Below are 13,423 nucleotides of genomic sequence, written 5' to 3'. Positions count from 1 at the left end.
AAATTCCTTTAGGTTCTTTAGAAACTGACCATTTTCTTGCTGCTCACTTCAGTGCCTTAAGCTGCCTTGGAAAATAAAAACTAAGAGCATACAATCCTTTATGTGGCTATACTGAATAATTCATATATTTCAAAAGTATACATCACATGCTGGTTTCTGTGATTTGTTTGGTTTTAGCTAAGTATGTGATGTAAACTCAAACGCTATGGTTTGTAAAAACATGGCTTATGAGTTAGTGTGCAAAGCCAGCCAATTATGGCTTATTCAATTAACCATTATTGCACATACTATCACTTAGCACAATGTGTGAACCCAGTCAGTATTCTGCCATGAGGCTTGCTATAGAAGACCCTATGCTGAAACTATTTCTTTAGCTATAATAAATAATAGGGTGTTGAGATTTATACTGAATCCTTGCTAGTCCTTAAATCTCCTCCTAATTGAGCCCAAAGCTTCTGGCTGAGCATATAATTTACACTGATTTGGTGCCAGAATGTTCAAGACAGCCTGGTGGGATAATAGCTAGACTGTTTGATTTGAACCCAGGAGAGCTGGGCTGTTGTATAAGATGGGATAACCTCAGTGGATATTTCCCTGGACTTCTTATCCAGACATTATTCCAGCAACACAATAAATATTCAAACACTAATGTTGTCACTGCTATAATAATGATCAGAAGATAAGAGCCTGCAAAATAATAATAATAATCTACCTTGGAATCCCAGCCTTAACTCTATCATTCTCTTCTCCATTGGCACAGAGATCCAGCTCCAGAAGCAAAAGTTGGAAAGAATTAGTTGAACACAAGTTTCTGCAAGGCAGCATAAAAGCCTGAATTTGCAGAGCCCTTACTTTTTTCCTTGGGGAAACAGAGGGGGATGAAAGGGTTAGCCTCCACTGGGTGCTCATATTGCAAAACAGCAGGGCTTTGGGAGTCTATATACAACCAAGAGGTGGATGCAGCCCAGTTTTCCTGGCTTTCATTTGTTGACTTTCCCTCTCTCCCTTTGGCTGCTAAATTAAAAGAACCATCTGCAATCAGAAAATCCTTTTGACTGGTAGAGCAGATTGATTAATCACTTTTTAATGTTCTTTTTCTTCCCAGCTCCTTTGCCAAAGGATCTCCTAAATCATGTTTGTTTGTCTAACAAAGAGGTTTATTCTTGCATGCATTTTAATGTTCACGTTTTTTTTTAATCTGTTGTTTTTAGATTGCCACAAAGATCTCCCACGAGCGACACCTCTAGAGCTGTAAGGCTGCGGTGTTGTTGTTTTCCTCTTTTCTTCACAGCGCTTTTTTAACTTATGGTACTGTTGACTTCTTTAATTTCTTGTCTTCCCCCAAGACACCTGCTCACCTTGTTCGCTGCATTTTCAGAGAGACCGAGCGAAAATTGCTGTTTTCTGCTTTTTGAGAGTGAAGGAGAGATTATTGCATTGTCCCCGCCTCCCTTCCCTGGCTCAGAAGTCTGGTGCACTTCAATCTGAAAAAAAAAAAAATCTCCTTACGGTACTTGTAGGCAGGTAGGATGGTAGGATATGACAAATTGTCAAGGCTATGCCCAATAACCTCCTCTATTAGAAACTTCAACCCTTCCATTAAATAATTGCAACTCTCGCCGGAGACTTTAATTAGAACGCGCAACAAGCAGAAAGGAAGCTTGAGGGGGGGGGGAGAGAAAAAAATCCAAGCAAGACTCCCGCGGGTATCCTTAGAAGGCGGGCGATCCCACGCTCGCTCGCTTACTCGGGTGAAAGATGCAGTGGAACCCGGAGGCGCTCGCTTCCGAGTTTTCAACCCTCCGGGGAGCAGAAGCCAGCGCTCGAATAAACCGCAAGGCTGCAGGCAGAGGCGGCGAGATTCCTTCCGCACCCTCCCCCCCCCTTTTTTTTTACTCCCTTGTTGGACTTCTTTTGGGCCGTATAAGAGCCACCTCTTCAAGAGCGGCCCAGCTGCGTGTACCTGGGCAGGTTGGGCGACAGGAGGTCACCCGCCCCTTTTACCTTTCGGCCCTTTCCCCCCCACCTCCGACCGTCTGGGTGGGTTGGTCTTTGGGTTGGCTTTGAGTTGGGGTTGCCTCTTCCTCCTCCTCCTCTCCCTTCTAGCAAAGGGGCAGTCCTCCTCCCCTTCCTCCCCAAATCCTCCCCCACCAAGTAGCCGACACCGATGGATGGTCGAGGGGGGCTCTTTCCTCTTAGCTCCCGGGGATCCCAACTGCTGGCGCAGACCGATTTTTAAACGGTCCCCTGCGCCCGTTCCCTCGGGGACACACACACACACACACACACAGAGAGAGAGAGAGAGAGACACACACAAACACACACGTATATCCACGTTTGATTTCGCTCGGCTCTGACGTCGCCGGGAGTGGGAGAGGGAGACAGAGAAGAGAAAGTGGGGGGAGGCGAGACTGCAGCAAATTGGGGAAGGCCTGGCACGATCGAAGACTGGCTGGGGAAGGGTTAACCCGCTGTGACTGTATGTTAATGAGCAGCACGGCGATCCAAGGAGGCCGGCTTTAGCCGTCAGGCTGCTGGCGCTACCGCCGCCGCCGCCGCCGCTGCTCCCACCGGTGGGGGGCTGATGAGCGCCGTGCCAGGCTAGAGCCGAGGAAGGAGTGCAGAGCGGCTGTGGCGCTGGCAGCAAGCGAGCCAGCGAGCGGCAGGCTGAGGGAAAGGGTGGGAGGGGAGGGAGAGGGGGAAACCAGCCCATCCACATCCCCGGAGGAAGCGGAGCTGGAAGGGAAGCCCGCGGGGACGGCAGCCAGCAAGGCAAGGCTTCTTCTGGGAACTGCCGATGCCAGGCGGGAGTCCGAAAGGCAGCTGACTGGGCAAAGCCTTCGCCAGCCCCAGCTAGAACGCCGGCAGCCGGCACCAGCACCAGCACCAGCACCAGCACCAGCGCACGGAGGAGCTCTTCTTGGCGGCATGACGGAGTGAAGGCTGGCAGGAGCAGCAGCAGCTGAACGACTTTAGGAATACCGATCGATGCCAGCGCTGGGGACTTGCGGTGGAGGATTTCAATGATTTGGGGATCTGGGTGGATTAGTGCTCCGTAATTCCGAGGCGGAGGAGGGAGAGGAGTGGGGAGGAGACGGGGTCCCTCCCCCCTCCCCCCCCCAAAAGGAGCGCAACAAGAGAGTCCTTCTCCGAGCAGAGGTAAGTAGTCTCCGAAGCCCGGCCAGCCTTGGCATGTCGGAGCTTTTCTCCCAAGCCTGCTTCCCGCTTGTTCTGCCTGCCGCCGGAGGGATAGCGATGGGAAGAAGCTCGTCCCCCGATCTTCCTCCCCTCGACCTCTGGTTCTGGTTGTATTGTGTGGTGAGCGTAGCGCCAGCCTAGAGCTGGCTGTGCGAGTCTGTTCCGGATGAAGGTGGGTGGGTGGATGGATGGATGGATGGATGGATGGATGGATGGGATTTAGTCCTCTCCGAGGGCAGTCGGGAGCCTACACCCAACCAGTGCTACGGCGGTTATTTCTGAGTACCGTTAGGACATGCGCCCCGCTTGGCTTTGGCGCTGTTCACCGGCGGCTTTCTAGCGCTGCAGGAGAAAGGGGTGGTTTTATTTTGCGCGCGCCCCGCAGCCAGCATCCCGACCCAGGTGGGGGCTCTTCGGGTTGGCTGCTTTGCTACCAGTCCGCCGCTGCTCCATCCTAAATCCAGAGGTGCTGCGCCTTCGCCAGAGCCCGCTTCCCATCTAAAGGTGGCGAGAACTGTAAAGAGGAAGCAAACAGGTACAAACAAGAAAGTTCCCAGAGAGAAGGAGCGCGCGAACGCGTGGCTAGTTTTCAAGGGCTTTCACACATGCCAGCCTTTCTGTCCGTAGGAAATCGTCGGTTTCCTAACCCAGAAGCTTCCTTTGGGGCAGTAACTGAATTCGAACTGTCCAGGAGGTTGGCCCAAACACTGCTGCGTGTGTTTTCTCAGAATCCAAAATTATTGGCTTCCTAGTCAGTCTGCCACGGAAACCAGTCTTATCTCGACAAGGTACATGGGAGAGTTCTGGCCTCTTTGCCCAGTTTGTCTACTTCGCAGTGAAGGTTGCTACAAAACTTCAAGCCTGGATGGTTACCTCAGAGACTATAAAGTAAAATAAAGTCCCTTTCCACCTGAGCTTGATTTTTGGAGACTTACTTGGATACATCCAGGTACTTTGGTTAGCAAGATGAGGGTGTGAATGACCATTGTCTTTCTTCCCATTGCCTTATTTCCCAGTCTAGCGTAGTTCGTCCATCCAAATGGTAATGACCTTGCTTAGCTTTCCAAATCTCATGAAAACCTGCACATTCATAGGAACAGAAGGATGGAGGGTTGTTGATCCCTTTGGTGGCATGGATCAATACATGGACATAAAGCATTCTAGGAAAGAAGACTGATTACACACCTATCTGCACACCCAAAGTAATCTTGTATTTGCTTCCATTTCCCTGGGATTTGTGTAACCTGTGACTTGATCAGTTCTGATTGTGATTGATGTGCCATCATTGACTGGGCTGCTTAATTGATATTGTCTTCCAGTGATAAGTCAATGACCTTCTTTTATTCTAGGATCAGGCAACTGAATAATGTATATTGGAATACAAATGTCATTTAAACCAGAACATAATTATCTTAAACAGTTAAGTTTTTCCCCCAATGGGCAGCTGATTTTTTTTGTTCTTTCTGTAAATATCTTGAGGGTCATTTGCTTAACTGAATTAATATCTCCCAGGTGAACCAGAAAGTAACATCTAGTTGAAGATAAAAGTGCAGTCAAAAGCTTTAAGGACTTAAAATCAGCATATGGGAAAAAGTTATCCATTTTGCTAATGCTCCCTGCCTATTTATTTGAGGTGTCTTTCCATCTTACTTCAATACATCTGTAAAGTTCAAACAAATGGCAGATGCTTTTTAGAACCTTGAGATTATTTCTTATTTCTTACCCCTCATCTCCACCAACTCTACTTTTCTTGAGTATATCTAATCACCTCTTCCGTTAATCCTGTCCTTCCAATTTTCGTAGAATATAAACAAGAAGCAGCATAAAGCAAGATATCCTATAGTTCCAATCACTCTTTGGCTGGTGAGCAAATGTCTCCACCTGCCTTTGGCTCTTTGCTTCTGTTCTAGTAAATCACCTTGTAATTCTGGATAAATTGGCTCCCAAAGCAGCTAAATGAAAATGTTATCTGTATTGGTTGCAAAGGAGACACTTGGACTGCTGAGCTTTCTGAACATGTCTCATGTAATCTGAAAGTTTTGGTGCTGAATGGAGTTTTCTGCTCCATTCAGAGTTTCAAGATTGCTTGAATGTTCTAAGAGATGTTACTAAGTGTTCTCCATTGCAATGTTTAGGAATTTGTGCAAATGCTGCTGAAAGAAGTTACTGCTTTAAAGCCAGTGAATGACACTTAAAGCAGTGATAAAAGTTATATTAGGATTTTTCAATCCTTCATTGCTATTACATCTGTATCCCAAGCATTGTGGGGAATGTGGGTGAATGATACTTTTCTGGAATTCTGTAGTGACTCCCTAGATATTCTATTTGTCTTTTTTCTTAGTTTTTTTGCAATTCTTCAAAAAGATGATCTTCTCAAAAGAGTGGCAGAAAAGGATCAGATTCTAGAAGAAACAATGGTTGTAACTTCCCCATCCTTACTTCCTTGTTTACTGATTCAGAGAAGGATATGGATCAATGTGTCTGTCCTAAAAGTTCACTGCCTCCACTTTTCTTGTTTAGTCTTCCCTTTTTCTTCTTCTCTCCATCTCAGCCTAAGAAATTGCACCAGTTGTAATGCTCCTGTTTCTCACCACCAAGCCGCTTCCTGCCTGTTAGTGTTGTAAGAACAAAGTGCAAAGCAGTCTCCCCAAATTGAGACAGGGGTGCTTGAGACAGGCCAATTTTCTCTTTTGAAACATTACTGATTGTTCAACTAATCTTTATTTCATGGGCGCTTTAGAAGAAACAGAGAGAAAGCTGAAGGTCGTGATACACTGGAAGTACACAAAAAAAGGAGCTAGCAGAAATATCTTTATTCTGCTGACATGAAATATGTATAGCTAGCAGCTATTATAGCAATAGCACTTAGACTTATATACCACTTCACAGTGCTTTGCAGCCCTCTCTAAGTGGTTTACAGAGTCAGCATATTGCTCCCACCAACTGGGTCCTCATTTTACCAACCTCGGAAGGATGGAAGGCTGAGTCAACTTTGACTCAGCTTATGAGGATCTCTCCTTTTTCCTTTTGCTTCTCTCACCATTGTCATTACTTTATTTACTCATTTAGTATAATTTTGCACTTCCTCAGTAAAATAATATTTAAACCATTTAAGAGTGGATTGTTCTTTCTGATACTTTCCCTCTCTGCCAGCTGTCTCTGCATGTAGCCACACACAGCTGTTTACGTTCATAGCCAGGGGGTACAATGTACTTCTGTCCATCACTACAAATGGGAAAACCAGGAACTGTTAACGAAACTACTACACACATCATAGAGGCCAATGCATTGTGTTACCATCTGCTAACTAGAAATTATTCACAGTCATATGTTTAGCTAGACAGAAGAAAGGAAACTCACCATGTCTTCTTTTCAGATACCAGTATTTTCTGCCCAAAGATTGTGTTTTTATCCTCCAAGATTCTGTTATTAATCCATTCAATTTGATTTTTCTTCTCTTTCTTGTTCCTTCTTGTATTCTTCCCCCATCTACTTGTCTTTACTTTAAACTTGCTCCCCTCTTCTCCAATAACCCTACCATTCAAAAGGTAGTAAACAGAACAAACATTTCGTGGCTAATTAAAATAAAGGTGGCTTTCTAAGTGTTAATCTCTTCACCCACATGGCACTTTCTTGTAAGGGGATATATCAGAAGCAGTAGATGGCCATCTTTCTCAAAACTATCCAAGTTATATTATTTAGCTTAATATATGTTTCAAAGCACAATTGTCCAATATAACTTAAATCAGTTGAGCAGATTAGTCATAACCCTGTTTTAGTAGCTTCACTGAATCTGCTGTAACTGAACTGGGTAACTCAGTTGCTCAGACTTCACTCCGCAAGGGATTATGGGGCCGTTAAAAGATGATGATGACTGAATCTGCTGTAATCACAGCTTTAGTTCAGATGTGATGCAGTGTCCATAAAAAGTAAGCAAACTAAATGTTTTCCCGTTATAAGAAAAGTGACTGCTCAAAAGATTCAACACAGGGAGTCAAAACAGCATATGGTCTTTGTCAGGTATGGACTGCTGAAGTATGAAAAATTCATACAAGCAGCTAAACATCTGTTCTGAAGTTAGATATTACTTTAATTACTTTCATTTTAGATATTACTTTCCACAAGCTTTCCACAGCCCGGTGCCCTTTAATTCTCCTTTACCTCCATTGTGAGTTCCTTTCATAATTTTTTTTCATCTGCCAATTCATTAATGCATGAATATCAGTTAGCAATGATATGTTTTTACTTTAAAAAACAACATCCAATCAAAAACCTTGTCTTTAAGATATTCAAGTTTTCCTCCCAAAAACTTGACATTTTTCATTCTCTTTGTAAAAGTTTTGAAATATGTCAGTGCCACTTTTCCCCACTAGAGGGGGACTCCTGCAGATTAAGGTTGTTACACAGTATTTTGCATGGAGCATGAGGGAAAGACTTGTCTGAAGAATCTGCTAAATTGGTCGGTCTTCCGTGTATCGTGAGGTTTTTGTACCTGTACACACACTTGTGGGTCAAAAATGTGTAAGACATTTGACTTATTGTTTTGTGTAAGGAATTTAAGTGAGGAATTTGACTTATTGTCTAGCTGTGAATGAAAATTGCATTACTGCAGGGGAAAACAATGGGGCGCATGACAAGTGGATATAATAAGGATATTTTTTCCTCTGATCTCATTTTTAATTAGACATTTTTTTATCCCACCTTTGTTCCTTTATAATTAACATATCTAATGCCCCTTCCTCTTCCTATTTTGTCCACAATAACAAACCTGTGTCAGGGCTGCCTTAACAGCATAATGGGCCCCCGGGCAAAGCAGGCCCCTATGACAACTCCTCACAGGAATAAAAATGTAAATAAAGTTAAGCACATATTTGCATGTTAATTTTAATAAAAATGCAGTAAAATAACTATGTTGCTGTATTTATATGATACAAGGTGCATTACAGGGTTAACATACATAGATTAGTATGGGGCCCCTATGCTTGTGAGGCCCACGGGCAAGTGCCCTTCAGGCCTATGTTTTAAGACAACCACGATCTGTGTAGTGGGTTAAATTTGCAGAGAGTGACTGGTCCAAGGTCATCCAGCTGACTTTATAAGATGCGAAGGGGACATGGTGGCTCAGTTGCTAAGATGCTGAGTCTGTCGATCAGAAAGGTTGGCAATTTGACGGTTCGAATCCCTAGTGCCGTGTAACAAAGTAAGCTGTTACTTTCCCAGCTTCTACCAATCTAGCAGTTCGAAAGCACATAAAGAAATGCGAGTAGAAAAAAAATAGGAACCACTTTGGTGGGAAGATAAAAGTGTTCTGTGTGCCTTCAGTGTTTAGTCATGCCAGCCACATGACCACAGAGACATCTTCGAACAGCGCTGGCTCTTCAGCTTTTGAATGGATATGAGCACCCCGCCACACAGTCGGGAACAAGTAGCACATACTGTATGTGCGAGAGGAACCTTTACCTTTTTAGAAGTCAAAGTCTCCCGATTTCTAGCCTGGTGCTAGAATCACTAATCTTTCTAGTTTGCTTTCAATCTAAAGCTTCCCCTGCTCTCCCCGTTCTCACAAATGATAGTGAAATTGTATTTGGAAAAGTCAGAAATATAGCAAGGAAGTCTCCCAGATCCCAGATGTAAATGTCTCTCTAATCCAGGATGATCTATTGTATCTTGTACTATGTTGCCTGCTGCTTGGCTTGAATTCTGCCCCACGCTTGTATTCCATTGGTTGGAAGAAGATTTGGCTGCTGTTGCTGTGTGATCATGCAAGCCAGGGACGGGGTTGCTGAGAAAGAAGTGGTCTCCCATGGTCTGATCTGATCTGGCCCAGATCATGTTTCAGCTTAATCTCTGCTTCTTCTTTTTTTTTGGTGGAAACTGAACCAGGGGAGGGGGACAGGCTGAAAATATGAAAAGAAAGATAAATGTATCATGTTAGGAAAGTTTAATCCTGCTTTGCTGTGGCTAAAATTACATTCGGAGCTGGAGATAAAAGACATTGGAGTAATGTTATAAAAAAAAAAAGCCAGATCATCTTAAAAGGCAAAGTGATAGCGAGCCAAGTCAGACAAGCTATCAATCCATTGCTCTCACACAGAGGCATTTCCTGGGGAAAGAAGCAAATGAAGTATGCTGCCTGTTTTTCTCCTGCCTAATATTGCTGACGTTCTGCAGCGGGTGGGGGAGAAGAAGCTTGGCACAGAAACCAGGACCTGGTTGATATTTGCTTCTCTTCAGGATATTGGCATACTCTTTGTAGGATAGAACCTTGAATAGGAGGTGCTCAATGGCAACAGTTCTACAATCTGGGGTAAATAATCACACCAGGGGTCCCAAAAGTTTCTAGGGACCAGAGTTAGCCTTAAAAGGTCAGGTGAAGTAAGTGGGAAGGACAAAACACAAAAAGAGTGAAATAATGGAAAGTTGTCAGTGGTTTGTGTGGCTTAGGAGGTTTGTTCAAATAAAGTTATATGTGCACTTAATCAGATCCAATTCAATTGTTTTAAATTATTATTCTTCAAATCTTTTTTTGGGGGGGGGGTAGTTTTCCAACAGTTTATTGCCTGGTATTTTTAGGGTAAGCTTCCTTAGCATGTCTCTCTTTCAGAAGTGTTAGGCTAAGTTACTAGAATCCTTAACCAACATGCCGATAGGAATTGGAGCTATAATCCTAAAGATATTGAAGATGTCTAGATGCAGAGGTGGGTTCCTACTGGTTTGGAACAGTTCGGCCGAACTGGTAGAGTTATGGCAGTCTGGGTCACTGGAATCAGGCCTGCCATGCCCCTAGTTCCATGGTTGTTACTGCCGCCATCTTTTTTTTTTTTAGTTCTGCGCATGTGCCCAAGCGAACCGGCAGTAAAGCCACCCAGAACCCATCACTGTCTAGATATGATTGTCTTGGACTTCCTTGATTATTATGTGCACGCAACCTATGAAGCTTACTTATTTCTTTGTACTTCCTCACCATTCTTAGGTGATGGAATTGATCTACTGTCAATCAAGATTATGGAAGCAAAATGGCGCAGGATTGAAATTATCCTTCCTGTTTTCTTTACTGAAATATGATACGATGAATTAATCATTCAGTAATCCTTTCTAAACTGGTACTTGCCAGGTGCATTTATTGTATAATCTGCTAAAATTTTCAACCGTTAAAAGCAAGTGAGTTGGAGGGTTTAGAGCTGGGGAAGGCTGATTTAGACCTCAATAGTTTCTAATTTTTCTGGTATCTCAGTTGAAATTAAAATTATGTTCTAAGTGGTTATTAGACTGAGTCGGTAGGGGATGTTGTCAGTTATGAGTACAAGATTTCATGACATCCCCTACAGACTAAACCAATACCTGCTAAGCGCTAATGAATTAACTTAATCAAAGTTATCTGTGGGTCACTCACAATGGTGCAATTGAAATAATGATGGGTTTGCTTCTTTTTCTTTCACTTTCTCTCTCTCTGTATGTGTGTTTTCAATTAGAAGTAACATTCTATATAAAAGGAGGGAAAATATTTATTTGTATAGTCTTAATATTGTTTTTTTTTTTAAAAAAAAAACTACGATCAAAAATTCTTTTTTAAAAAATACCCCAAAAGATTCTTTCTTTGTAGTTACCACATTATACAATTTTGGCAAAACAAATATTTCAGGGTAAAAATTCTGTTAAATAAGTAAGGACTTGTGCTGTCTTTTAGCTGATGTTTAATTCCATAGGCTGATTTCAGCTATAGGATGTTAGCCAAGCACCTTCCTAAGCTGGTTTTGGCAGAACTCTGTGCACATGAAGGCATCTATCCCATGATAGAGAGCAGCTTGGTGAGCTTCGCATTGCGGCCTTTGTGAAAAAGGCCTTTTGCTTCACTTGTACTTTACATAGCACCACAACACCCTGGCAATCCAAAGGTTTGTCCTTGAACAGATGATATGGATCTTATCTCAGTCTTGTGCGGGCAATCTTATGTTGTTCCTTTAATATCCAGAAAAATGGTTTTGCCCTGTTTACTCCATTATGGAATTAAAGCGTATAAAAGTTTATGCTGCTTTTTCTACGCTCTGGGCAATGTGTTCACATAACCAAGCCAGAATTCATCAGTCACTGGAAGATTTCTAGGAGACGGTTCTCCATCTTTCAGGGTATGTTAAATACATGCCATTAGCCAGACAAATAGCTTCCTCAAAGTATAATCTTCCCCCTGCTAGCGAGGACAACACATTTGTTAAGGAACAGGGTCAGCAATAAGAGCTACATCAGACTATTGTTATCCTGACAGTGCAGTATGTTGGTAGAGAAAACATTGAATGATGATAAAGATGCTTTAGAAGGAAATATTCACACATCACTAAAATATTCACAGGTAGAGCCTTTGATTAGAAGAACTCCAGTTGGATGGGTAGCAGTATGATTTGTTATAACTTATTTGCTATGATTGTGTTTTTATGAATGTAAGTCACAGAATCTAAAGAGTAAGTGGCATAAAAATAATATAAAAACGAATCACCATCTGCTTGATTAATTGGAGGTAAACTACACTGAATTCAATTTGGCTTCTGTATAGATAATTTCAGGTTTACATTATAAATCAGAATTAATGTGTGTATCCAACAGCCATAGCAGCAGCACTTAGGCTTATATACTGCTTCATAGTGCTTTACAGCCATCTCTAAGCAGTTTAAAGAACCAGCATATTGCCCCCAACAATCTGGGCCCAGATTTTGCTTACCTCGATAGATGGAAGGCTGAGTCAACCTCCAGACGTAGAGGATCAAACTCCTGGCTGTGGGCAGAATTAGCCTGTAATACTGTATTCTAACCCCTGCGCCACCATGGCTATAATGCATTTAGTTACTAACTAATGATTAAGCAATAATATAACCTCTATCTGAAGGTTGCAATTGATTTGATTCATTAAAAAGGGAATGAGAGATGATGGAGAATAAGAAAACAAGCCAATATAGAGTTTCCAGAGTTTCATGAAGCAAAAAAAAAGGAAGTTCATGTGGTTAATAAAGGAGAAGGTTTTCAAATGGGAAAAGAAGGTAAATAGCACTAGGTCATACAAAATCCTCTTGAAAGCTGGGCTGTAAACACCCCTTGTTTTTAGCCTGGTGTAATGACCACAGCAAATCAGTAAAGCAAACAGCACATAAAAAATGTCCATAATAACAACAAAGCTTCCATTGCATAGGGACTAGCATTTTTATATTTATAAGAAAATCTCATCTCTTCCATACTAGCAAAATGACATTTTAGTCTGATAGCTCCGTTTTGTTTGTCTCCTTTTTCTTGGGTGTGTGTGGCAGAGAGGGGGAGCAGAACATTTATTAGATTTATAGATATGGCATGAAAGTGCCACTCTGATGCCTTCTTTATTTGCCTTCTTTATTTTCAAAAATACCTTTGAGCCCCATAATAAAATGACAGGCAGCTGCAACAAGGTCCTTCATTTGGCAGAGCGATTACTGATCCAAATAAAAAAAATGTCAAAGATAAGCAGGGCTTAGAGGACATCTTCTGCAAGGGGGAGGAGACATCCTCAGCACCAGTGGTGGGATTCAGCCAGTTCGCACCACTTCGGAAGAATTGGTTGTTAATTTTCTAACCAGTTTGGTGAACTGGTTGTTGGAAGAAATCATTACGACAGAGAACCGGTTGTTAAATTATTTGAAACCCACCATTGTCCAGCACTCTTGCTTATGAATTGTCTTCCATGAACATAGCAACTGAATGGCCTTGGTCACCTGGGAGTTTTGTGTAATTCACATGTCAGAAAGCATGTAATGGTAGCGTAACTCCTCATTACTTAGACTCTGTGCCAATTTGATCAGTATAAAATAATGAATGGTGTGGAACTACAAATTGATCTGGTAGTAGACACGGAAACAAGTATGCTAAATGAAACAAATATCCTGAAGTCATAATTCAGGTTACCCAACTTGGTGTTTTTCATATGCATTAAAACTATAGCTTTTAAACTGTTTTTAAAAATGAGCTCAGATACACTGGATGAAGGCCAATATATGTGTCCCAGGATAATGTTGCAGGATCCAATCTGGGTCGATCACCGGGAGCAGAGATTTTGTCTTACAAGCTTTCGGACTCATGCGAGAGAAGTTCCCTGAAGATGGAGTCCAGTATGAGCCCCAAAACTCTGCTCCCAGTGACTGACCCAGATTGGATTCATACATGCTGACTTGGGAAAGTTAAATACTGCTTTACATATTTATATGTATCA

At 42.5% G+C, this 13,423-nt stretch overlaps 1 protein-coding gene across 2 annotated transcripts in view; it reads left to right on the top strand.

Annotated features, from left to right (window-relative positions):
* The first annotated feature begins 2,731 nt into the window (after positions 1 to 2,731).
* PLXNA2 (plexin A2) overlaps positions 2,732 to 13,423 on the top strand; it is a 436,755-nt gene continuing 426,063 nt past the window's right edge. For both annotated transcript variants that reach the window (XM_087720123.1, XM_087720124.1), the window contains exon 1: positions 2,732 to 3,159. The gene's annotated coding sequence lies outside the window, so the exon portion shown is untranslated. The remainder of the gene's footprint in view (positions 3,160 to 13,423) is intronic.

The sequence above is a fragment of the Thamnophis sirtalis genome, unplaced genomic scaffold (genome assembly GCF_051295495.1).
Source record: "Thamnophis sirtalis isolate CommonGarterSnake01/CBP01778 unplaced genomic scaffold, rThaSir2_p1.2 scaffold_7, whole genome shotgun sequence".
Taxonomy (NCBI): domain Eukaryota; kingdom Metazoa; phylum Chordata; class Lepidosauria; order Squamata; family Natricidae; genus Thamnophis; species Thamnophis sirtalis.
This window is presented reverse-complemented; position numbering and strand designations above follow the sequence as displayed.